This window comes from Gopherus flavomarginatus, assembly GCF_025201925.1.
Source record: "Gopherus flavomarginatus isolate rGopFla2 chromosome 13 unlocalized genomic scaffold, rGopFla2.mat.asm SUPER_13_unloc_2, whole genome shotgun sequence".
In the NCBI taxonomy this organism is placed as follows: Eukaryota; Metazoa; Chordata; order Testudines; family Testudinidae; genus Gopherus; species Gopherus flavomarginatus.
Window position 1 is genome coordinate 4,260,676 of NW_026114610.1, and position 22,393 is coordinate 4,283,068.

General features: G+C 49.8%; 5 non-coding genes across 5 annotated transcripts; 1 reads left to right on the top strand and 4 right to left on the bottom strand.

The window, feature by feature from the left end:
• Positions 1-4,061: 4,061 nt before the first annotated feature.
• TRNAF-GAA (transfer RNA phenylalanine (anticodon GAA)) lies at positions 4,062-4,134 on the bottom strand. The gene has a single exon. It is a non-coding gene; the product is annotated as a tRNA-Phe (tRNA).
• Positions 4,135-14,209: 10,075 nt separating this feature from the next.
• TRNAS-ACU (transfer RNA serine (anticodon ACU)) lies at positions 14,210-14,291 on the top strand. Its single transcript has one exon. It is a non-coding gene; the product is annotated as a tRNA-Ser (tRNA).
• Positions 14,292-16,896: 2,605 nt separating this feature from the next.
• Positions 16,897-16,970, bottom strand: TRNAT-UGU (transfer RNA threonine (anticodon UGU)). Its single transcript has one exon. It is a non-coding gene; the product is annotated as a tRNA-Thr (tRNA).
• Positions 16,971-19,829: 2,859 nt separating this feature from the next.
• On the bottom strand, positions 19,830-19,902 carry TRNAK-UUU (transfer RNA lysine (anticodon UUU)). Its single transcript has one exon. It is a non-coding gene; the product is annotated as a tRNA-Lys (tRNA).
• A 1,278-nt stretch (positions 19,903-21,180) lies between these two features.
• Positions 21,181-21,253, bottom strand: TRNAI-AAU (transfer RNA isoleucine (anticodon AAU)). The gene has a single exon. It is a non-coding gene; the product is annotated as a tRNA-Ile (tRNA).
• Between the last annotated feature and the right edge of the window lie 1,140 nt (positions 21,254-22,393).

Genomic DNA, 22,393 nt, shown 5'->3' on the forward strand with positions numbered 1-22,393 from the left:
GTGGCTGTCTGCTGGCTACGCATAGGCATGGTCCTCCCCTCCTCTGGCCGTGACCTCAGTTGCTCTGTAGATTTGAAGCCTTTCCTTGGAGCTGTCAGCACCAGCCACCTCTGCTCTAGGTGCCCAGAGGAGGAGAGGTGTGCTGGGCTCCAGCTTGGGGCTCTTCCTCCCTCCTGCCTAGCCCTGACTATCAAGCCTGGCTCTGGCCCTCCTTTATTCAAGCCCCATGTGGGCAAGAGGAAAAGTGTGGCAGGAAGTACAAGGGCCAAACTTTTGGGCCCGATGTGAAGCAGCAAGAATCCCAACCACCAGGTCAAACCACAGGACTGCAGGCATCAGCAACCAGGGTAGCAAGTTCTAGAGTCCCAACCAATTTTGGCCATCACAACCCAAAACCTGGCCCTAGTGGGCAAGTCACCCAGCAGGAGGGGAAAGATCTGCTCTTGTACAGCTGGAAACAAGGAAGTTGAGCACTGTGAGTCCAGGGCTTTACCACAAGCCAGCATAAGGTCCCACTGAGCTTTGAACTCAGATGGAATGACTCAGAGTCCTGAGCGTTGCCCATTACACCATGGGACCAGCTTGAGCTGCTTTCTCTGCACAGTGGTGACCCTCATGGGGCTGGCTCATGTAAGGGACTGTTGGCTCCTTACTAAAACTTAGTGGGGTTTTGGTTGGCTAGTTCCCAGTCCCAACTGATGGGGGAAGGGCCAATGGGAAATCAGGACCCAGAGACTGACAGTCCCCAGGGGCAATGGGGAGAGGCCAAAGCTCCAAGTTAGCCGGACTGACAGGCCAGACAGTGTAATGAGGGCGTCACCAGGCCAGGGTGTCCCATCCTCTGTGTGAGCTGGAACTGCCTGGCCCAGAGCGGGGTGGAGCTAAGGAGAGAGCAGGAGCCCGAGAAGAGCCGGGGAGCAGAGCTGCACCAGCCAGGGAGAACCAGAGCAGATCTGTGCTGGGAGCCGAGCCGCAGCAGCATGAGCCATAGAAGCTGCCCAGGGAGCAGATCTGTGCTAGGAGAAGAGCTGTAGCAAGCGGAGCCAGAGGAGCAGCCCAGGGAGCTGGAGGCAGAGCCGCAGCAGCACTGGGGCTGGAGGTGGGTGCAGTGAGCAGTGTGGGAGAGCGAGGGGGACCCTGGGCAGAAGGCCCAGTGCAAGGAGATGCCACCCATCAAGAGATCCCCTACATGGGGGCTGACACTGGGAACAAGGGTCCTGTCACCTAGAGCATGTGGCCACTACCAGAGCAAGTGTCCAGCCTGTGGTGTCCCTGCAGCACAGCCAGGGCCTGGGAAGGAGGCCTGGGACATGTGAGGGAGAGACTGTGACCTGCCCTGACCCTCCAGAGACGCTGGTTGTGATCTCCCTGCACCACAGAACAGGGTAACATGTTTTCCTTTAATCTTTCCTTATGTTTTACATTGATTGCTGGGTAATAAATGGTGTTTGCTTGAAGCACATGCAATGAGGAGTGCGTCAGGGAAGTGCCCAGAGTGGAGACACTGCAGTCCTGTTCAAGTGATCATGACAAGATTGGGGGTCAAACAGTGATGAGCTGCCAAAATCTTAACAACCGGCTCCCTATAAAAATTTTTGATTTAAGGGGGAGGAAGCGGGGGGGGGGGGGCTGGGGCTGGAGAAGACATACTTGTGGGGCAAGGGGCCCCTGCAGGGGCTGGGGAAAATTGCCTCCCCCACAGCAGCCCTGGAGCTTGCAGCCTCCTCCCCTTACCTTGCCTGCAGCTCAAAGCAGCAGGACAACTCAGAAGCTCAGCTGAGCTGCCCAGCTGGTGCCGGTGGCTGGTCACACTGCAGCTGGTGGGAAATGGGGGAGGGGCCAGGGGAACCTCAGCCTCCCCAGCTGGGAATCCTGAGAACAACAGGATGATCCAGCCTGCAGACCGGAGTTCTTTGCCCATCCCTTGGCCCTTTAACAACCGGTTCTCCACAGACGTCTAATTTAGCAACCGGTTCTTGGGAACTGGCTCCAGCTCACCACAGGGGTCAAACCCTCCAGGATTCCTGGGCCCAGCCTTGTTGGGGTTACGAGGACTCTGCCACACATGAGAGTAGAAAGAGCGTCCTTGGGGTCAGGCAGACCTCTGGCTAAGGGGGTGGGGACTCAGATCCTTTCTCTGGCCAATTGCACCAGGGTCATGTATAATCCAGGGAAGTTCCCCACAATAGCTGGACCTGAACCCCCTGTACACTGTCCTCATTATAGACTCATAGACTCATAGGTCAGAAGGGACCAATATGATCATCTAGTCTGACCTCCTGCACAAGGCAGGCCACAGAACCCTACCCATCCACTTTTATACAACCCCTAATCCAGGACTGAGTTATTGAAATCCTCAAAACTGCTTCTCTGTCTCTCTTCCCCTCATCTCTGCTGCTCTCCCTCTGAGCTTTCTCAGTACCTTGCCCCACAGCACTTCCTGCCAGCCAGAGACTGTATGTTCTAGGCCTGTTCCTGTGGATGCGGCCTGTCTCCTGATACCTGAGGAAAGAAACCTTTCCAGGAAATGGCCATGGATTCTGGGAATCTGCATGTGGCTGGTGGAGAAGTACCAGGAATCATTTGGCTCCTGGCATACATGGCAACTTAAAACTGGGTGCCCAGACAGGGGCTTGAACCCTGGATCCTCAGACTAAGAACTTGATGCGCTACTAACTGAGCTAGTTGAGATCATTTTCACCGTTCACCACAAGAGCAAGCAGGTAGGCAAAAGAGAGGCAAAAAATGTCCCCAGAACCCCTCCTCTTTTTCTGCACAGCCACTGACTGTCAGCAGGATTACTCCTCCTCCTCCCTTCTGTGCCTCAGTGTGACTAAATCTCCACACCTAGACAGCCGGTCCGTCCACTGCACCCCAATCCCCCCATGCCTGAGCCTCCCTTCCAAAGCCCTGCACCTGGCTCCATAGAATTAAGTCTCACGTGTTGCTGGGAACACGACTCTTGTGCCCAGAGAGTCTCAGCCCCCCTCAGTAGATGACCTGAGAAACACAGTGTCTGCCTTTTCCAAAGAAGTGCTTGGAGGGTCTTTTCTTATGTTACCATGTGGCCTAATGGATAAGGTGTCTGAGTGTGGATTAGAAGATTGAGGGTTTGAGTCCCTTGGTGGTTGAGTTTCTGCAGTTTTACCATTGTGCTGAATGTCCTGCTCCCTTCAGGGCTGGAACCTCTTCTTGGCTGCTCAGGCCAATGCTCTGGCTTCAGCTAGAGCCCTGGGAAGGAGTTGGGGGTTGGGTGTCACAAAGGCTGCGGCAGGAGCCCCAGGTGCTTCCAGTCTAGCTTTTGCCCTTCCTGACTTACCAAAGAAAGTGGGCGGCTGCCTGGGCTAGTGTGTGCACCTGTCCCTGTGCTGGAGGGTACTTGTTACATAGCGTCTTGGGAGCCTGGGTGTTTCTCTGCTTCTTGCCAGCTTGGGAAAAGCCTCGTGGGGTAAAATCTCCTGCCCCACTGCAAAAGTGAGCACCTTGAGTGGGACCAGTCAGAGGCCTCACCATGGGGGCTGGCCCTGCTTTCCTACCAACTTGTGATGTTATCCACAGAGCATCAGCAGCTGCCCCGCATGCTGGTGACCTTCAATGGTGTGTTCGGCATGGCAGGGAGCATCCTGGCTGGGTGTTTTTTGTGCCTGTCTGAAGGCCACACATAGATATGGTCCTGCCCTCAGTTGCTCTGTGGCTTTTAAGCCTTCCCTTGGAGCTGTCAGCACCAGCTGCCCAGAGGAGGAGAGGTGTGTGGGGTCACTTTTAAAGATGCCCCTTCCCTGGTACTGCTCTTGCTCAGCTGCACAGAGGAGTATTCATCCCCAAACCCTACTTAGCAGCCCTCTGGCACCATTCCTGAGGGCTGCCCTGCCTCACTTTCTTCCCACCACGTTGGGAAAGACAACTCTCATCATTAAAGGTCAGATGGGCCAACTAGGGGCAGTAAGCCCCTTTTTTGTTTTCCTACTGCAGGTCCCAAGGTCAGGAACTCACCTTGGGTGCAGGTACTACTGTGCTCCCAGAGGGCAAGCCATCTCTGCACAAAGCATAATGACAGGGCCTGCCAAAGCCTGGGATTGAACCAGGGACCTTTAGATCTTCAGTCTAACGCTCTCCCAACTGAGCTACTTTGGCAGTTGCATGACAGTATTTTGGCCTGTTGCTTCTCTATCTGGGATGTTTTTGTCAGCAGTCGCACACAAAAAGGACAGGAAAAGAATGGCTGCTTCACACCCCCACTGGAGGAACCCGGCGCCCTTAGCTGTGGTGAGTAAGAAGTGTCTGTTGGCTGACAGGGCCTGTCCCCCAGGAGCTGGAACAGTAGCTGCCACCTCACTCTTGGCTCCAGGCTGTGAGAAATGCTCCTTTCCTGGCTGCATGGGCAGATGTTGCTCCGTGCTCTGGAGAGCATCTGTATTGGTCTGTCAACCCCCCGTCTTCAATGAGACAGTCTGGTAAGGTCCCAAGTGTCCCCTCTGGTCTGGCAGCTGAGAGTCTGTGCAGACATCAACCCCCCTGCCAGAGCCAGCAGCAGCGCCACCCCCCCCCCACCCCAGCACCACAGGGGCACTCAATGCACTTCCTGTGGGGAAATGGCTCCTTAGTGTCCAGCTGCTAGAGTGACAGTCAGGAGAGAGCAGTGTCTGGCTCACCTTAGGGGAGAGAAGAGACCTGATGAGTACGGTTCTCCCTCAGTCTCCCTGCAATGCTGTTCAGTTGTATTGTCACTGTGATAGTCAGTGCTTCCCTTCAGGGCCAGCCCTAGAGGGGTCCGGGACAAATCCCATGGAGTCACTGACTTGGCTCCTTTCACACACTAGAGAGAGGAGCAGAACTAGGGTTATGGCTGATCTATGGGGCACTAGGTGAGTGGCAGAGGCTACAGGCGCTGAGAGTTTGCCTGGACCCCTCAGGGACACAGTGTGAGGTGGTGTCCCAGGCATCTCTATGAAAGGAGCAGAAGAGGATTTACTTGGGGTTTGGGAGAGACTTGAGAGTGTCTCAGGGGGTTGTACAGAGGTATTGCCCAGATAAGATACTGGCTAGAACACAGGCCTCGCTGTGAGCAAGATTTGAGCCTGCAACAGGAGAACCCTCTTGGATTTCAACTCCATCACCTTAACACTCGGCCATCACAGCTGAAGCATAAAGGTGCCCCAATGCCAGAGAAACTGGTAAAGGATCACAATCCCCAGGAGTGAAGTCATCTGAACTAGAATTCCCACCGCAAACCTGGCTCCCAAAGCACAGCGGGGTATTTGGGTTTGTTCTCTTTGCTTAGCCATGTGCAGTCGCACAGATAGCGCGTTTAAAAGTCTCCCCTCCCACAGAGCGGGAATAGGAAATTATTCTCAACTTGAAGCCTGATGTGAATGAGGATGTCTGGACCACAGGGCCAGGGACTGACCTTTGCCATAGAAACCAGTGACACACGGAAACAGGCTAAGGAAAATGTTTCCTGGAGTCAATAACTGGATAAGCAGCAGTATTGTGCAGAGAAATGTCTCACAAGAGAAGACAGCGCATTGTTGGTTTGGTAGTAGAAGTCACAGCTACAGCAGGGGAGGTCTAGCTTTGGTTTCTGGCCAACAGAGGAAGGAGTTTTATTATCTCCAAATTTCAGTAGAAAAATTCAGACCCAAACTGTGTGTGGTGGGAGTTTCTCTGGTTTCATTTGTTTTTCTCATTTGAAATGTCCTTAAACATTTTTCTGGGAAAACTATTTGGACAAATCCAAGGAAGAGTTAGAACAATTACAAATCTCCATGGGAGTAAGGGGGGTCTCTCAGCACCAGGGGAGGGGTGGAGATTTTCATGGAGGGGAGTTGAGGAGATAAATGAGAGGCTTTTACTCCAGCAAAGGGAGCGGCTTGGGAGTTTCATTTTTACCAGGTGAATCCCCCCCCACACACACACTGCTTCCCTGCTGCTGCTACCCCAGCTCAAATCTCACTAACACCCCCAGCATGTGACCTACAGCTTCCTCCTGACAAAGCCCTTATCTATCAGAGACAAAATCCCCTCATCTTCCCCTTCTCCCAGCTCAGCCCTCTGCCCCCAGAGCCCAGGACAACCCCGACCTAGCCATTGCCGGGGGGTCAGGCTTAATCTTCAAGGCTGAGCAAAAACCTTCAGCGGGGACGTTTCGCTCCCTTCCCACCTCGGCCCAAGCGGCAAGGGAGAAACGGACGAGACACGCGGCTGGAAGAGACCTCTCTCCCACTTCTCTACAGCCTTCTGTGATGTTATTAATATGAACTGGGACCGTAGGGATCATTGTTGCCACCACTGTTATATATGTGCAGCAAATATTGGCAAAGGTTGTCGTGTGAGGTGTCTATGACAAGGTTATGATTTGCTGGTTATAATTATGCTGGCTGTATGTGTGTACCATTTTTGTATTTGAAGTTATGAATATGGGCTATGTGCTTGTATCTCAAATGTATTTGATTCAAGTAGCCTCAGTGTCATCAGCCCCCAAACTCCTTCAGGAGTCCATAGCAAAGAGACTCACAATCCTGGACTCCCTGGGAGGTGCCTCCCACACACACCCCCCAAACCCAATGGCGCATCAAGGATTAAATGGCAGCATCTAGTGTCAGTGGGGTTCAGTGGCTCAGGCCAGGACACCTGAGCTGGGGACCACCCCCCATAGCACTGCTCGAGGGCCTGGGCCTGGGGTGTTCTCAGCCCCCTTCCTTACCCCTCCAAGCCCAGCCTGGCTCCTCACCTGGAATAAAGCAGAAGCACCCGTCGGCCTCGCTGCTGTCCAAGTTCCAGGCGCTGCTGTTGTCCCACAGGAAGCGGGCCGAGCTGCTGGGGCTGGGAGAGGGATCCTCCACCTCCTGCCCCGGGAAGGCTGGAAGGTTCCCAGTGACTGGGCAGGGCGATGCCTCCTGCTGGAAATCGGGGCTGGGCTCCTGGGGCTGCTGCTGCCCACACAACAAGCCCCGGAAGCCACACTGCCCAGTTCCGCTCCTGGGCTGGGTCCTGCCTGCCCAGCCACATCCTGGCCTAGCTCCGTTTGGCCTGGCCGGTGCCTCCTCCCACCTCGGCGCCTGGCCAGGAGCAGGTTTCCTCTTCCAGAAGGCTGGGCACTTCCACCTCCTGGCCCGGCAGAGAGCTCCTTCCCCGCCATTGTGGATGGTGGGGCTGCTACGCTCCTGGGGAAGATGGCAGCTGCTTCCCACAGGCTCTGGGGCCGCCTGCAGAGCCTTCTTCCTGAACATCCTCAGGAGCCTGGCCATCCTGGAACCAAGCGGGGAGCAGATGTAAGTCTGGGGTCAAGGCAGCCTCTCACTAACCAACTTGTTTGGTCTCTCCTCATCCCTGCCCCAGCCAGAGCAGCTCCTCCTCCCCCCACGGGGGAGCAGGGAGTGCAAGCTACACACACTGGCAGGAGTTCATTGCATGGTCTGCTCCCCCTCAACCTTCTCCCTCATCGTCCCTGGGGCTGCAAGAACCGGGGAGTCCCGTCCTTTTTCAGCACTGGGGTCAGTCACAAAGACCATCGGTCACTTTGGACAAGCAGCTCCCTCCTGCCAGCCCAGGAAACACTCACACTTCCTCCCACCCATCCCCCGCTCAGGCTAGAGAAGGAACAGAACCCAGGAGTCCGGACTTCTCCTGGGAAACCATTCCCCACTTCAACGTCCCTAGACATAGCAAGGCCAGGGCCCCTTTGTTTCCCATTGATTTCCATGCTCAGCAGCTCACTGGGTCTGGCCCAGCTCAGAGACTCTCAGCCTGGGGAACAGTCTCCCACAAGGGAAGGGCTTGGAGCCCCATTGCTGGGAACTTGCCAAACACGCTGGAGACGGCTCTGGAGAAGCCCCTCCCCAGTCTGAGAGTGAGGGGCTCCTGGGGGCTGTTCGCAAATCCAATCTCCTATGGGAGAGATCTCTCCCCTCTTTCTGCCTCTCCCCCAGACAGACAGGGGATGCACCGAGGAACCCTAATGCCACTCACTTGCTCTGGTGATGAAGCGATGGATGGAGGATGTTCAATGTCATCCCTCGCCCTTCTCCTCACTCTCCAAGCCCAAGACAGGCTGAAGAGGGGGGTGGTGACCTGAGGAGCTACCCTGCCCAGCCAGCAGACAGAGTGATGACACTGGGCAATCGGCTGCCTGTGAAAACAAGAGTCTCTTTTATTGCCAGGGAAAGGAGAAACTTGGCCAGCAGCAGGGGGTGCAGAACATCTCCCTAGTGCAGGGGTGATAGTGCCGCCGGGATCCTGAAATCCCAGCACTTTACACACCTTCCTGCAGCTTCCCAATTACCCCTGTGCTGTCGGGACTGCGACCCCACCCTACTGATGCGAAACAGGCCCTGGGGAGGGGAAGCTACTGACTCAGGGTGGACACCAAGTGTCCAGAAGTATGGATGGGACCCAGCAGTCCTTCTTTCCAGGCCCCTTTGCTAACCACTGCTGCACACTCCCTCCCACAGCAGGAAATTACAAGCAGGCCCTCATGGCCGCTCCTCCTGCCTATGAGAGGGAGTGTGCTCGCTGGAGACACTGGACAGGGGACTGGGAGTCAGGACTCCTGAGTTCCATTGATGGGATTTCATACTTTCCCGCTATTGAAAAGTGCTGGGAGAATCTCCCAGACAAAGCTGCTCTGACAGTGCTAAGCAGCATCTGACCATTCAAGGCGGAGCGCACTGCCCAGGAGGAGGAGGAGTGTTTGGCTCTGGGGTTTCACTTCATCCCAGTCTAGAGAGAGGGGCCCAGCCATGGAGTTTGGCTCAAGAAGACCAATTCTCCAGTTTGTTAAGGGCATTTTGAATTCCAATCCTGTGATCCAAAGTGCTTGGTGTCATTTGCAAATTTTAGAAGCATGCTCTCCACTCCATTTTCCAAATCAGTAATGAAAATATTGAATAGTACCAGACCCAGACTGATCCCTGCCAGACCCAACAGGTACACCCTCTCTGGACAGCCAGACATGGAGAAGGGCTCTTGGAGTCTGGCTTTCAACCAGCTCTGCACCCACATCACACTGATTGCATCTAGACCACATTTCCCTGTTTGCTTGTGAGACTGTCCTACGGGACTGTGTCAAAAGCTTTAGTAACACCAAGCTAGATCCCATCTACTGTTTACCCACCTACACTAGGCCCAGAACCCTGCCGAAGAAGGAAAGAGGATTGGTTTGGAATGATTTGTTCTTAACAAATCCATGCTCACTAGTCCTAAGAACCAAACTATCCTGATGGTGCTGCTGACAAACTGATTGTTTAAGAATGTACTCCAGTATCTCTCCAGCTATGGAAGTGAGGTGAGCTAGTAAGTCTCAGAGTTCTTTTGTTCCCTTTTAAAGATAGGTCCTGTCTTGTTGAAGGGTGGGAAGATGTTCTTCTTCAGGGATCTCAGACGAGAACTGGAGCACAACACCTGGTTTGTTAAGGCCACAAAAACAGAGGCAGGAACCTCTTCTCTCCTCCTGGCAAAGAACCCCAGGTACCTGAGAGATAGGGACACACATCCATGAATGGGCTTTAAAAAAGGCAGTGGTTAAAAAGTTTGGCCCCAACCATTTCTTGTTTCCACAGACTAGACATTTTAGCAAACTTTAGAATTCCTTGGTGCTAAACACCGTGAAACTCCCCTTTCTCCTTCACACAGGGTTTTAACGCCCCTTATCTCACCCAGGCTAATGACTGCCCAAGTTCAAGAACTGTCCCTGTTCCCATTGGACAGATGGGGAGGATCCTGAGGTCCAGAGAAGGGAAGTGACCTACCCAAGGGCCTACACAGCAAGGTGGTGGCAGAGCCAGAAAGAAGCCTCGGTCCTGACTCCTGTTCTAACAACCAGCAAACCCCCACTCCCCAGAGGCAGGGATAGAGCTCAGGAATTGAGATAGTGGAGAAATTTAATTGAAACCATTTCTATCAGAAAATTCCATTCAGACTAAACCACTTTCTTTCTTGAAATCAAAATAAATGGGATGAAAGTTCTTTGCAAAAATATTTTGTTGCAAAACAAAAGCATCTCCTGTTTGTCAGAGTGTGTTAAATTGCCTCGTTGCACACAAAGAGGAGACACTTAGATTACAAACATGAGTTAAGATGCTTCACTCTGAGCTAAGTAGTTGCTGCTCTTAACAATTTCAAAATGAAAAAATACAAATAAAAGAGACTATTTCAGCTATTCTATATGTCATAATCTGCTCTGAGTAAACGTGATAGGACACCTCATATTATGCACTACTCCTAGTGACACTCTCCAATGGATCCCCATCCTCCACCCACCGTGAGGTAGGTAGGAGCGGATCATTACTATCCCTACTTGAAAGAGGGAGAAGCTAAGGCTGAGAAAGGAGAATTGACTTGTCTTAGGTCACACAGCCAGCCAGTGGCAGAGTTGGGAATAGGACCCAAGAGCCCTGATTTTCAAACTAACCATCAGATCTTGAATTTCAAACATTGACTGACTTGAGTAAAGTGTTCTCAAATGAGCTGCAGACAAACACTGCACAGTAACTATTCAGCAAGTATTTGAGGAGAACTGCAATGTTAGAGAGAATCATGAACTACTCAGAGACTATTAATGCACCGAAGCAATAGAATTCATCAAACATATAACTGGTTCTGACTTATTTCCTTGGTCTTCAAAGAGAGCAACAAGGACCTGAGTCTCCTCCCTGTCAATAACCCCCTGCTCAGCCAGTCAGGGCAGAGACTGAGAACAGGAGGCCGAGGGTTTTCACCAGAGAGCCCAAAGGATGGCCCAAGTCACCGGTGGGGATCACTGCCCGAGCATTATTTCAGCTCCACATTTCTGGGTGGACCTCCCACAGTGTGTGCTGCCGAGCACTCCCCTGCAACACACACACACACACACACACACACCGCTCCTGGTGTTGGGAGGGGAACAGCTGAAAGAACAAAAGAAGAAAGAGACAAAGAGAAAGGAGGGAGGGATGGATGGAGGAAAAGGTGAAACAAAAAGGACAAACCCTAATGTCCCCAGTGATTCTAAGGGACAAAATCCCAGGTGCAGAATAAAATTCTGCATCCTTAAACTTGTATTTTCCATGCCTAGATTTCAACTGTCACCAGATGGATCAGACTGAACAGGTTTCAAACCTCGAGTAGGCTCTTACCTTCTAAACAGGGACATCTGTTTTCTAGTAAAATCACAAAAAGGGAAGGAGAAAACTCAAAAGAGGTTCCTCCTGGCGCTCGCGTCCATGAACCTGAATACTCTCTCAGTCCTCAAAGAGAGACCTGGAGAAGGAGACTTGCTGATGCAAAGCCACAGGGGTCTCTGAGGTTTCCCCGGCCCTTCGCCCCTGTCCTGCCTGGCTGATGTTGCATCTTTCTGTGAGGTCACCACCTCCCCACCACCTTTGACCAATAGTATGAGGTCCTGCAAAAGGCCTTTGTGATGTCACTGCCACACCCCTCCCTTGCTGTGATAATGTCCTGCCCCTGGCCAGGCACTTTGGAGGTTTGAGCTACTCCCTGTGGATCACCCACTCAAGGAGCAATCGTTCTAGGAAGCAAGCCAGCTAGACAGTAATACATCAGACGCTGCTCCCAGCGCTACACTCAGTTTTTCAGAAATTAGTCAACTTATGGCCAGAAGAGACCATTAGAGCATCTAATCTGACCCCCTGCATATCGCAGGCCTCCTGTATGACACAATAGCTACTTTGGGGCAAACACATTCCACAAAGGCATCTAGTTTTCATTAAAGACATCAGGAGATGGCAAATCCACCACTTTCCTTGGTAGCTTGTTCCTGTGGTGAATCATCCTCGCTGTTGCATATTTGTGTCTTATTTGTAATATGAATTTGTCTCTTTTCACCTTCCAGCCATTGGGTCTTGTTATGACTTTCTCTGCTAGACTAAAGAGCCCTTTCATACCCAATCTTTTCTCTCCATTAAGGCCCTTCAACACTTCAATGAAGTCACCTTTCAATCTTCTTTTGATAAGCTAAACAGGTTGAGCTCGTTCAATAGCTCACTAGAAGGCATTTTTCTCCAGCCCTCAGAACATTTTTTGGCTCTTTGCTCATCAGAATCCTGAACCCCAACTGGATGTGGTTCTTGTTCTTCTGCACAACATAGCTCCTAGAGAAGAGGGATCTGCAAATGCACATTCATATGATACCTTTGTTTAATTGATGAAAACATAAACTAGACACTAAGAGGATTGGAACTGATTTCAGCTGATGGACAGCTTCGCTAGGTTTTTATGCATTTGGACAGTGAAATGTTGAATGTTTACATTCATATCAAGCCCCCCTGTATAGTGGAGCTCCTGAACATAATGGAGAATGGAAATGAAAATGTTTTCCTTTTTTAAAAAAAAGAAAGAAAGTTATAGAAGAACACTGGGGTTTGAAGTGAGGACACATGAGCTGCAAACAAACACTCTACCACTGAGCTATACCCCCATGACAATAGGTGCATGGAATCGTGATCTCCAGGACTTTGAAGGACAAACCCTGCTTCATCGACGTCCTTTACCATTCCCAGACCACAGATGGTTTTAAAAATGGGGTTTGATTAAACTTCTTAAATGTGGTAAACACCACAACTTGCACACCCACCGATATAGCTTCTCCCACTGACATAGCTGCCAACTCTTGGGGAACTGAATCAACTACACCCACAGGAAAACTCCCTCCCCTCAGCATAAAGCAGTGATTCTCAAACTATGTCAGGACCCCAATGTGAGATGTGACCCTGTTTAATGGGGTTGCCAGCGCTGGCATTAGACTTGTTGGTGCCTGGGGCTGAAGCCAAAAGTCTGAGTCCCACCACCCAGGGCTGAATCCCTCAAGCTCTGGTTTTCGCCCTCCCCCAACTGGGGCAGGGCTCAGGCTTTGTCTCCTCTGCCTCTGCTCAGTGTGGAGGGGCTTGGTCCCTCTTTCCAGGGCCATGTAGTAAGGTGTTTTTCAGCAGAAGGGGGTTGCAGTGAAAGGAAGTTTGAGAAACCCTGGCAAAGAGCCTCTGAATATGTCTAGACTTGGCTCCCTGTGGCACCATGGGTAATCAGACACTGAAAATACAGCCATGCAGACACCACACACCAACCTTGCCTAGCAGGCAAGAATCAAACCTCCACAGAGAGATGCCTGTTGTTTTTAAACCCATCTCCCTAAGCACTCAGCCACAACCACTTAACAAAGGGGCTTTTCTACACTGTGGTTCTGGTCTCACTGAAGGGTCATTTCCAATTGTTTGCTGGACCAGCATTAGGGAAAATGGTGCCCTGGGCAAAACTTGTACTTTGGCACTTCCCCATTGCCCCTGAATGATCCCCACTCCCCCTTTACTGCTAGCTCCTGCACGCCCAACCCTTGCACCTCCTTCACCCCTAATCTTGCCCCCTCCTGTGCCCCTTTGTCCTTAACTCCCTGTGCCACCAGCCATTGCCCTCTTCTGCAGCCCCTTCACATGGTTCCAGTGCTGGGGGCCCTGCACTTGTTCTCCCTTTCCCTGGGCTTTGGCATCACTAGCCCTGCTTAGTGTGTAGTGTTCAGTGGTTCCCAAAATGTGGGGCATGACTCCTAGTGGGACACAGAGAAACATTCTTGGGGGCACCTGAGGGCCTGAGCCAGCCCCCATGGAGGAAGCACCATTCAGCCTCACTCTGTCCCAGCTCTTCCCCAACCCCACCCTTATCCTGGGGCTCTGGCTTCCCGCTTGGCCTTGACCCCCTTACCCATCTGCACCCCTCTCCCCAGCAAGCCACAGCCCCACTCCCAGCCTTGGTTCTTGAACGCGGCTTCCAAGGGTCCACAGCCATGGATAAGAGGGCACAGTGTGAAATGTTTGGGGACCACTGGTTTAGGGTGATGTCCTCAATCACTTCTACAAAGTCCAATAAAAGCTATTCCTCATCCACCCACCCCTCCATCAGAACGGACTAGGTATGTTCTGCTGCCCTTCACTCATACAGGAAGGATAATAACATTTCATTCCATTCAATCCTAAAGTGATTTGTAACCCACCACCAGCCAAAACTGGTCATTTTGGGAAAGCAGCCCTATGATGCTGAATACCTAAGCAGAGTAGGTGTATCTGTGCAAACACGGTCAGTTCCTGAAGTCTTTCCCCAGCTCCTCACTAGATGTGAGGGGGGGAGCTAATTCAGCCCGCGCTTCCGCTTAGTATTTAAAAACTCCTTATTGTCCCTATCTCTCCTAGCCTTAGATTTCTCCTCCTGTCTCCTTCTTGACAGCTCAGATGAGGTGGCCAAATGGTTAAGGTGATGGACTACTAATCCATTGTTCTCTGCATGCATGAGTTTAAATCCCATCCTTATCGGATGTGTTTAGTCTTCACCCTTCTGTTGTAGAAAACCATCTTCCCCTTTGGTACAATGACAGATCAAACAATGTTGCCTCTTGCAAACAAAACCTACTCAGAACTCTCTTCCTTAAATAAAATGTCTAAATCCCAGTTTTCTTTAAAAAAAACAAATTCTCTAGTAGTGTATTTCTTAGTTTTTATCTCAAAAGGTAACATCCTCATCTCATCTCCCTAAAACACCCTGGGACCTGCCCAAATTATTAAAATACCCTCAACCTGAGCAAGGCCAGAGCAGTGAACCAGAGCTAGTGTCTAAGCCAAGCTGTTCTGAAGGAGGCAACTCAAACATTTTCTCCCTGCTTCTTTTGGCAAGGTCTGACTGAGAAAACTAAATTCCCCAAACTGAAAATTTTCTGCTGAAAAACCAATACTAGTTTGTTTGGAGACTTTGATTTGAAAGTATTATTGTTATTATTCTCTTCTGATTTCTGAATCAGTTCAGTCTTTCTCCTCCAGGTGTGTTTCCAGCTGCTGAGTTGTGCAGGAGAGAGGCAAGTCATGATGTCTTGTGTATAAGGGAGAAGCGGTGGATGTGATATACCTAGACTTTAGTAAGGCATTTGATATGGTCTCGCATGATATTCTTATAGATAAACTAGGAAAGAATAGTTTAGATGGGGCTACTAAAAGGTGGGTGCATAACTGGCTCGATAACCGTACTCAGAGAGTAGTTATTAATGACTCCCAATCCTGCTGGAAAGGTATAACAAGTGGGGTTCCGCAGGGGTTTGTTTTGGGACCGGCTCTGTTCAATATCTTCATCAACGATTTAGATGTTGGCATAGAAAGTACGCTTATTAAGTTTGCGGACGATACCAAACTGGGAGGGATTGCAACTGCTTTGGAGGACAGGGTCAAAATTCAAAATGATCTGGACAAATTGGAGAAATGGTTTGAGGTAAACAGGATGAAGTTCAATAAAGATAAATGCAAAGTCCTCCACTTAGGAAGGAACAGTCAGTTTCACACATACAGAATGGGAAGAGACTGTCTAGGAAGGAGTATGGCAGAAAGAGATCTAGGGATCATAGTGGACCACAAGCTTAATATGAGTCAACAGTGTGATACTGTTGCAAAAAAAAGCAAACGTGATTCTGGGATGCATTAACGGGTGTGTTGTAAACAAGACACGAGAAGTCATTCTTCCGCTTTACTCTGCGCTGGTTAGGCCTCAACTGGAGTATTGTGTCCAGTTCTGGGCACCGCATTTCAAGAAAGATGTGGAGAAATTGGAGAGGGTCCAGAGAAGAGCAACAAGAATGATTAAAGGTCTTGAGAACATGACCTATGAAGGAAGGCTGAAGGAATTGGGTTTGTTTAGTTTGGAAAAGAGAAGACTGAGAGGGGACGTGATAGCAGTTTTCAGGTATCTAAAAGGGTGTCATCAGGAGGAGGGAGAAAACTTGTTCACCTTAGCCTCCAATGATAGAACAAGAAGCAATGGGCTTAAACTGCAGCAAGGGAGATTTAGGTTGGACATTAGGAGAAAGTTCCTAACTGTCAGGGTAGTTAAACACTGGAATAGATTGCCTAGGGAAGTTGTGGAATCTCCATCTCTGGAGATATTTAGAAGTAGGTTAGATAAATGTCTATTAGGGATGGTCTAGACAGTATTTGGTCCTGCCGTAAGGGCAGGGGACCGGACTTGATGACCTCTCGAGGTCCCTTCCAGTCCTAGAGTCTATGAGTCTATGTCTCTTCCCCTCTTTCATAGTTTCTTCCAACTTGATAGGAAGCTCCTTTGATACAATGTGAGTCAAGCAGTGTCCATTGTCTCTGTGCTATCTCAGAGAAGCCTACATTGTACATGGTTCCTGGGATAGTCTTTGGAAATGTGGATACCTTCAATGGGCCAGCAGCGAGTCTGGCTCCTCCTTTGTCGCACCTGAAAGGCTGGTGGTGGGCATTTCTCAACCTCATGACATATCTCAGTAACGCACGGAAAGCAAAACTTCATAACTTCCCAACTAATGCGAGCACACACAATCCAACAAGATATTAATGTTCAACAGATCAAGACTTTTGAAATGATACCTCACCAGGCAGACTTTGTACAAACCATGTCATCATTATATGAGAGTGGTGAATATGGGGCTTCCAGGTGCTGCTTTGAGCACAGCGTACCACACCTGGGCTTCCACTGAAATGGAGACGTGCCCTCAGAGTCCATCTCTCCTGGGATAAAGATGGCAGCATGGCTGGCCTGGGTCATCTGACTTGGGCTCATGGACATAAAGCTCAGAGGCTAAAAACTGTGGTGCAGATATTTGTGTTCACGCTGAAGTCTGGGTTCAGAAAACCTCACCGGGCCTCAGAGGTTGGGCTAAAGCCCCTATGTCTGCACTGTAATTTTATAGAGGTTTGGAGGGAGTTTAGCAAGTGGAAATGGTAAAACCACATTGAGGGGACTGGACCACTGACCTATCAGCTCTTAACACCCAAACTTTCAGTAACTCTATTAACAGTGCCTGTGAGTGTAATTTAAACCATAGGCCCATCTAGCTCTGAATCTTGTCTTCTGACAGTAGCCAATACCAGGTGCCCTAAAAGCCACTCCCCAAGACACCACTGGGAGTTGAACCCAGGATCTCCTGTTTACAAAACAGGTACTTTAACCAACTAAGCCATGGTGCCTGCTGTTATTTAAAGCATTGTGTTTGCCCACACCTGACTCTCTGACAAGCCCCACTGGGCCCTGACAAGTGTTGCTAGTGTTTGGCTTCTGTAAAGCAGAGGAGAAGGTGAAGTTTTGCTCCCAAGGTGTGTGTGTGATTCTTTGGACAGGTCTACACTACAAAATTAGATTGGTCTAATTACATTACTTAGGCTGGCAATGCAGTTCTATCAAGGTAATCCCAGTGTAGATAGCAGCTCAGCTGTTAGAACTTTCTGGAGCTATGAAAGGGGAGGGGCCCAGCCTTTGCAGCAGGAATGCAGGGCAGGTGAGTTCATGGCGGGCATTATGGGATACTGGTGGAGGCCAGTTATGGCAATATGATAACCAGCAGCATTTACACTGACAATTTGTCACTTTAAGTTTGCTGCAAAAAGCTCCAGGCCTCTTGTCGAAGTGATTTTATTTTGTCACCAAAACAGGGCAGTTTTGTCACCAGACGCGGCATTGCAGTGTGTACACCAGCCACAAGCTGCCAACCGAGGGAGTGTTGTGTGTTTTTCACACATCTGAGCAATATAATGATGTTGTAATAACTTTGTAGTGCAGACCTGGCCAAAGATTCACACACACACAACCTGCAAGGAAAACCTCACCTGCTCCTCTGCTTTGCAGAATTCAAACACATGCAAAGTTTATCAGTCCCCAGTGGGGATGGCAGGGAGTCAAGTGTGAGCAAACACTGTATTTTAGCCACAGGAAGGTACCATGGCTTAGCTGGTTAAAGTCCCTGTTTGGTACACAGGAGATCCTGGGTTTAACTCCCAGTGATTCCTTGTTGAGTAACTCTTGGGGCACCTGGTATTGGCTACTGTCAGAGGACAAAACACAGAGCTAGATGGACTTTTGGTCCACCCCAGTATGGCTGTTCTTATGGTTTAAATTACACTCATAGGCACTGACTATAGAGTTACTGAAAGTTTGGGAGTTAAGAGCTGATAGATCAGTGTTCCAAGCTGCTTGCAGATGACCCCATCTCTCTGGGGCAGGGGCAGGTCTGGGCTCTCACACCAAATGGCTCATTGTGGCTGCCAAAATCTGTGAGCAGCTCATTTAGTTTCCACAGAGGATTGAGTCCTGTTTTGTGCACTGTGTGTGAGAATGAAAATCCTAAACCACCCTTTGAAATAACAAATGCAGCAGGACATGTTATTGTCCCTGCCTCAAAGCAGACAGACCAATGGAGAAATGCCATTGAATCCACGGTAGTACTCCACTGCCATTTTACCTTTTTTGCCTGCTAAACTCCCTCCTAACCTTGTGGAGTCCAGAGCCCGGTATTCAGCCTGAGCCAAGATATCTACACTGCAAATTTACCACCCCACAGCCCAAGCCCTGGGAGCCTGAGCTTGCATGGGACAGCCCTGGGTGTTTCATTGCAGTGTGGACATAGCCTAGCATTATGTCTACACTGCCATTAACACACCCAAGTCACTATTCTCAAACACTGGGTCAGCTGATTGAGGCTTGTGGGGCTTGTGCTGCAGGGTTATAAAATTACAGTGCAAACCCTTCGGTTTGAGCCAAGCCTCCGAGACCCCAGGAGGGGTGAGGGTCTCTGAGTCTAGGCTCCAGTTTGAGCCCCAGGAATCCAAATCAGATCATCCAGGCCAGACAGGCCACAGGGATTTTGTCACAGTATAGATGCCCTCTCACGGTATGCCTACATTGCAACGTAAGCCCAGGGTTAGCAGAGGTCATGTCAGCAGCCCCAACACATAAACATAAACCATGAGGAAAAGACCCACTCCCAAATAAGCTGGGCAGTGTCCTTCCCCCTATGGTTCGTAAGTCCAGCAACCAAAAGTCCTTTAACATGAACCATCCCCTCTCTGCACCCCACTCACAGCTGTTGTCCTTAGTCAGTGCAAGCCCAGAGGTGCCTTTGTACAGTTAACCTGCCATCCTGGGTGGAAAAGGGGGAAAATAAGATGGCACCATACTCACTGTGCTGTCTAGGGACTCACTCATCCCTCCACAGCCACCCTATCCTAAAGTTGGTCTAACATCTAAATTTTAGTATGAGGACCCAGGCCCTAGCCCACTTGGCTTTGGAACCCCTGTCCACTGCCTAGCAAGTGCTATTGAATTGAGAGTGAGTCCCTCAGTCGGGGTCTGCCAAGTACAGTTGTGCTGCCCTCGATTCACACAACAAGGATAACAATGCTTTATTTCTCCTTCCCCAAAAACAAGGAGACTGGGAATCCAACACCAGGCAAAAGTGATCATTTCGGCAAGCAACCCAACATATTTCCAACATACCGTAAAATCCACATGCAGATTCATACATGAAACCTTGCAAGAAAATCTTCCTGAGGCGGGGGTCTGAAGCACCTGCTGCTGGAGGGAAGGAAGGAGCTGTGGGTTGGGATTGAGGGGCACTGGGAATAGGAGGGGGCTGTGGGTTGGGACAGAGGAGAAGGGTGAAGAGGAGTAGGCTCTGGTGGGGAGAGAGGAGCAGTGTGCATAGGAGGGACTAACGGTTGGGACTGAGGGGCACTGGGAAAAGAGGGGACATGGGTTTAGGCTGAAGAGCATCCTCGTTTGGGGATCCAGCAGGAAAGGGGAAAGGCAGCAGGTGATTCTAGTTCCTTAGGGATATTCTGTGTTTGTATGTGTGTGTGTGCAGGGAAGGAACATGCTATATGCCCAGAGGCCTTTATTCTTCCAGGCTGCAAGGACAAAGGGGCTGTCAGGAAGTTGCCCCTTCAAACCCACACAGAAGAAGGCCCTTCTGAGGAAACGGAAAATCCTGAAGAGAAGAAGTAACATCAAAGAGGACTCCAGAAAGACAGTCAAGAGCTTGGTGAGTAGTTTATCACCTGACCAGGGACTTGAACGCTGAACCCTCAGATTAAAAGTCTGATGCTCTACCAACTGAGTTAGCCAGGCTCACAAGGAACCAGAGCAACTTGGTGCAGAGGAAAAGCTAGTGAAGAAAACAAGTGCAAGAAACAATAGGGGAAGCCTGCTGCTCTCACTGGCCTGGTCAATACTACGAGTTTATATTGAATTTAGCAGCATTAAATCGCATTAACCCTGCACCCATCCACACAACAAAGCCTTTTATATCGATATAAAGGGCTCTTAATACCAACATCTGTACTCCTCCCCGATGAGGGGAGTAGCCCTGAAATTGGTATTGCCATGTTGGATTAGAGTTAGTGTGGCTGCAATTCGACGGTATTGGCCTCCGGGCACTATCCCACAGTGTACCATTGTGACTACTCTGGACAGCAATCTGAACTTGGATGCACTGACCAGGTAGACAGGAAAAGCCCCATGAACTTTTGAATTTCATTTCCTGTTTGCCCAGCGTGGAGCGCCGATCAGCTCAGGTGACCATGCAGTCCCAGAATCAAAAAAGAGCTCCAGCATGGACCGTATGGGAGATACTGAAGCTAAGGCTTTTTCTCAGCTCATTTCACCATCCTCTATCCTGCTGGTGTTGAGTTTATCGCAGGTTTTACCCAAAATTGGGCTAGCTAGTAAGTGTAGGGAGGACTAATAACCCACCAGAGTTTGGCAGAAAGCAGCACATTTATTATACTCACAGCTAAGCTCAAAAAAAGAAGGGGGGGAGTGTCACACTCACACTTGCATACTCACGCTCCCAGGACAGGCACAGCACTGGAGATGTCAGGATTCTGCAAGGTAAGTGTCCCACAGCGCAGCTATGGACAGTGCAATGAAGGTAAGTCTTCCTGAGGCACAGTGAAATACAACGCAGAAATCCACTGGCCAGGCGGTCCGAGCAAAGGGCATTCACTGGAGGTACAAGCCTGTGAGTGCTCTCCTGAGCACATGGCTCCTTCTCCTTTTAAGGACCTGCACCTAATGGTCTGCAACTAGAGATGACTTGGCTGCATCTGGTTGGTCACACTCCACCTTGGGCAGTGTCCATGCTCTGGGGTTGTGAGTGCTGCCTAATTAGAGTCCCAGACACCTTGTCTACCTGGAAGCTCTTCTGCTCTTCAACCAGCCCATTCATCCCTCCAGTAGTCCAGGAGTGAGCGGGAAGGGTAAAGCCACTTCATGGGCATTCAGAGAGGGAGAGGAGACAAAAGCAGGAGCAGGGGAAGTATAACAGACCTTTTGAGCATAGAAATCACTGCTGCTCCTACAACAGCAGGGACAGGCCAGTAGGAGCTGGGAAAATTAAGCCCTTATTGTTTCTGCCTGGATTCAAACCAGAGGCCTTTTACACATTAAGTAAACATGCTAACCACTACACTACAGAAACTCTGTCCCAGAGTTCTGCCCCGCCCTTCATGAGAACATAAGAATGGCCATACTGGGTCAGACCAAAGGTCCATCCAACCCCACATCTTATCTGCCAACAGTGGCCAATGCCAGGTGCCCAGAAGAACTGACCCTAACAGGTAATGATCAAGTGATCTCTCTCCTACCATCCATCACCACCCTCTGACAAACAGAGGCTAGGGATACCATTCCTTACCCATCCTGGCTAATAGCCATTCATGGACTTAACCTCCATTAATTTATCTGGAAAAAGAAGGAAGAGTACTTGTAGCACCTTAGAAAATGAACAAATTTATTTGAGCATCAGCTTTCCTGGGCTAAAACCCACTTCATTGGATGCATGCAGTGTAAAATACAGTAGGAAGATATATATATATATACAGAGAACATGAAAAAATGGATGTTGCCATACACACTATAACAAGAGTGAGCACTTAAGGTGAGCTGTTATCAGCAGGAGAAAAAACCTTTTGTAGTGATAATCGGGATGGCCTATTTCCAACAGTTGACAGGAAGGTGTGAGTAACAGTAGGGGACAAATAAACATGGGAAATAGTTTTACTTTGTGTACTGACCCATCCACTCCCAGTCTTTATTCAAGCCTAATTTAATGATGTTCAGTTTGCAAATTAATTCCAATTCAGCAGTCTCTTGTCGGAGTCTGTTTTTGAAGTTTTTTTGTTGTAATATTGCGACTTTTAGGTTTGTAATCGAGTGACCAGGGAGATTGAAGTGTTCTCTGACTGGCTTTTGAATGTTATAATTCTTGACATCTGATTTGTGTCCATTTATTCTTTTATGTAGAGACTGTCTGGTTTAGCCAATGAAGGAAGGGGCTGGATTCAATGGTTCCTTCCAGTGCTAGGAGATAGGGTACATCCATTATCTTTTTTTTTTCTTACTGCACATCAGACCCAGGACTTCCACCCAGCAGTTCTTGGGGCCCTGGGACAGAACTGAGTTTCACTGGCAGCAGTGAGGAAGAACGGTTGGGACTGAGCTGTCTGGGGAATATTTTAATCCTTATTTAATTTTCAGAGGATTAAATCAATGCAGCTTCCATTTCTCCGTCTTTCCCAAGGAAATAATGTTTCTGTGTGAAGTACTCAAACCTTTTAAT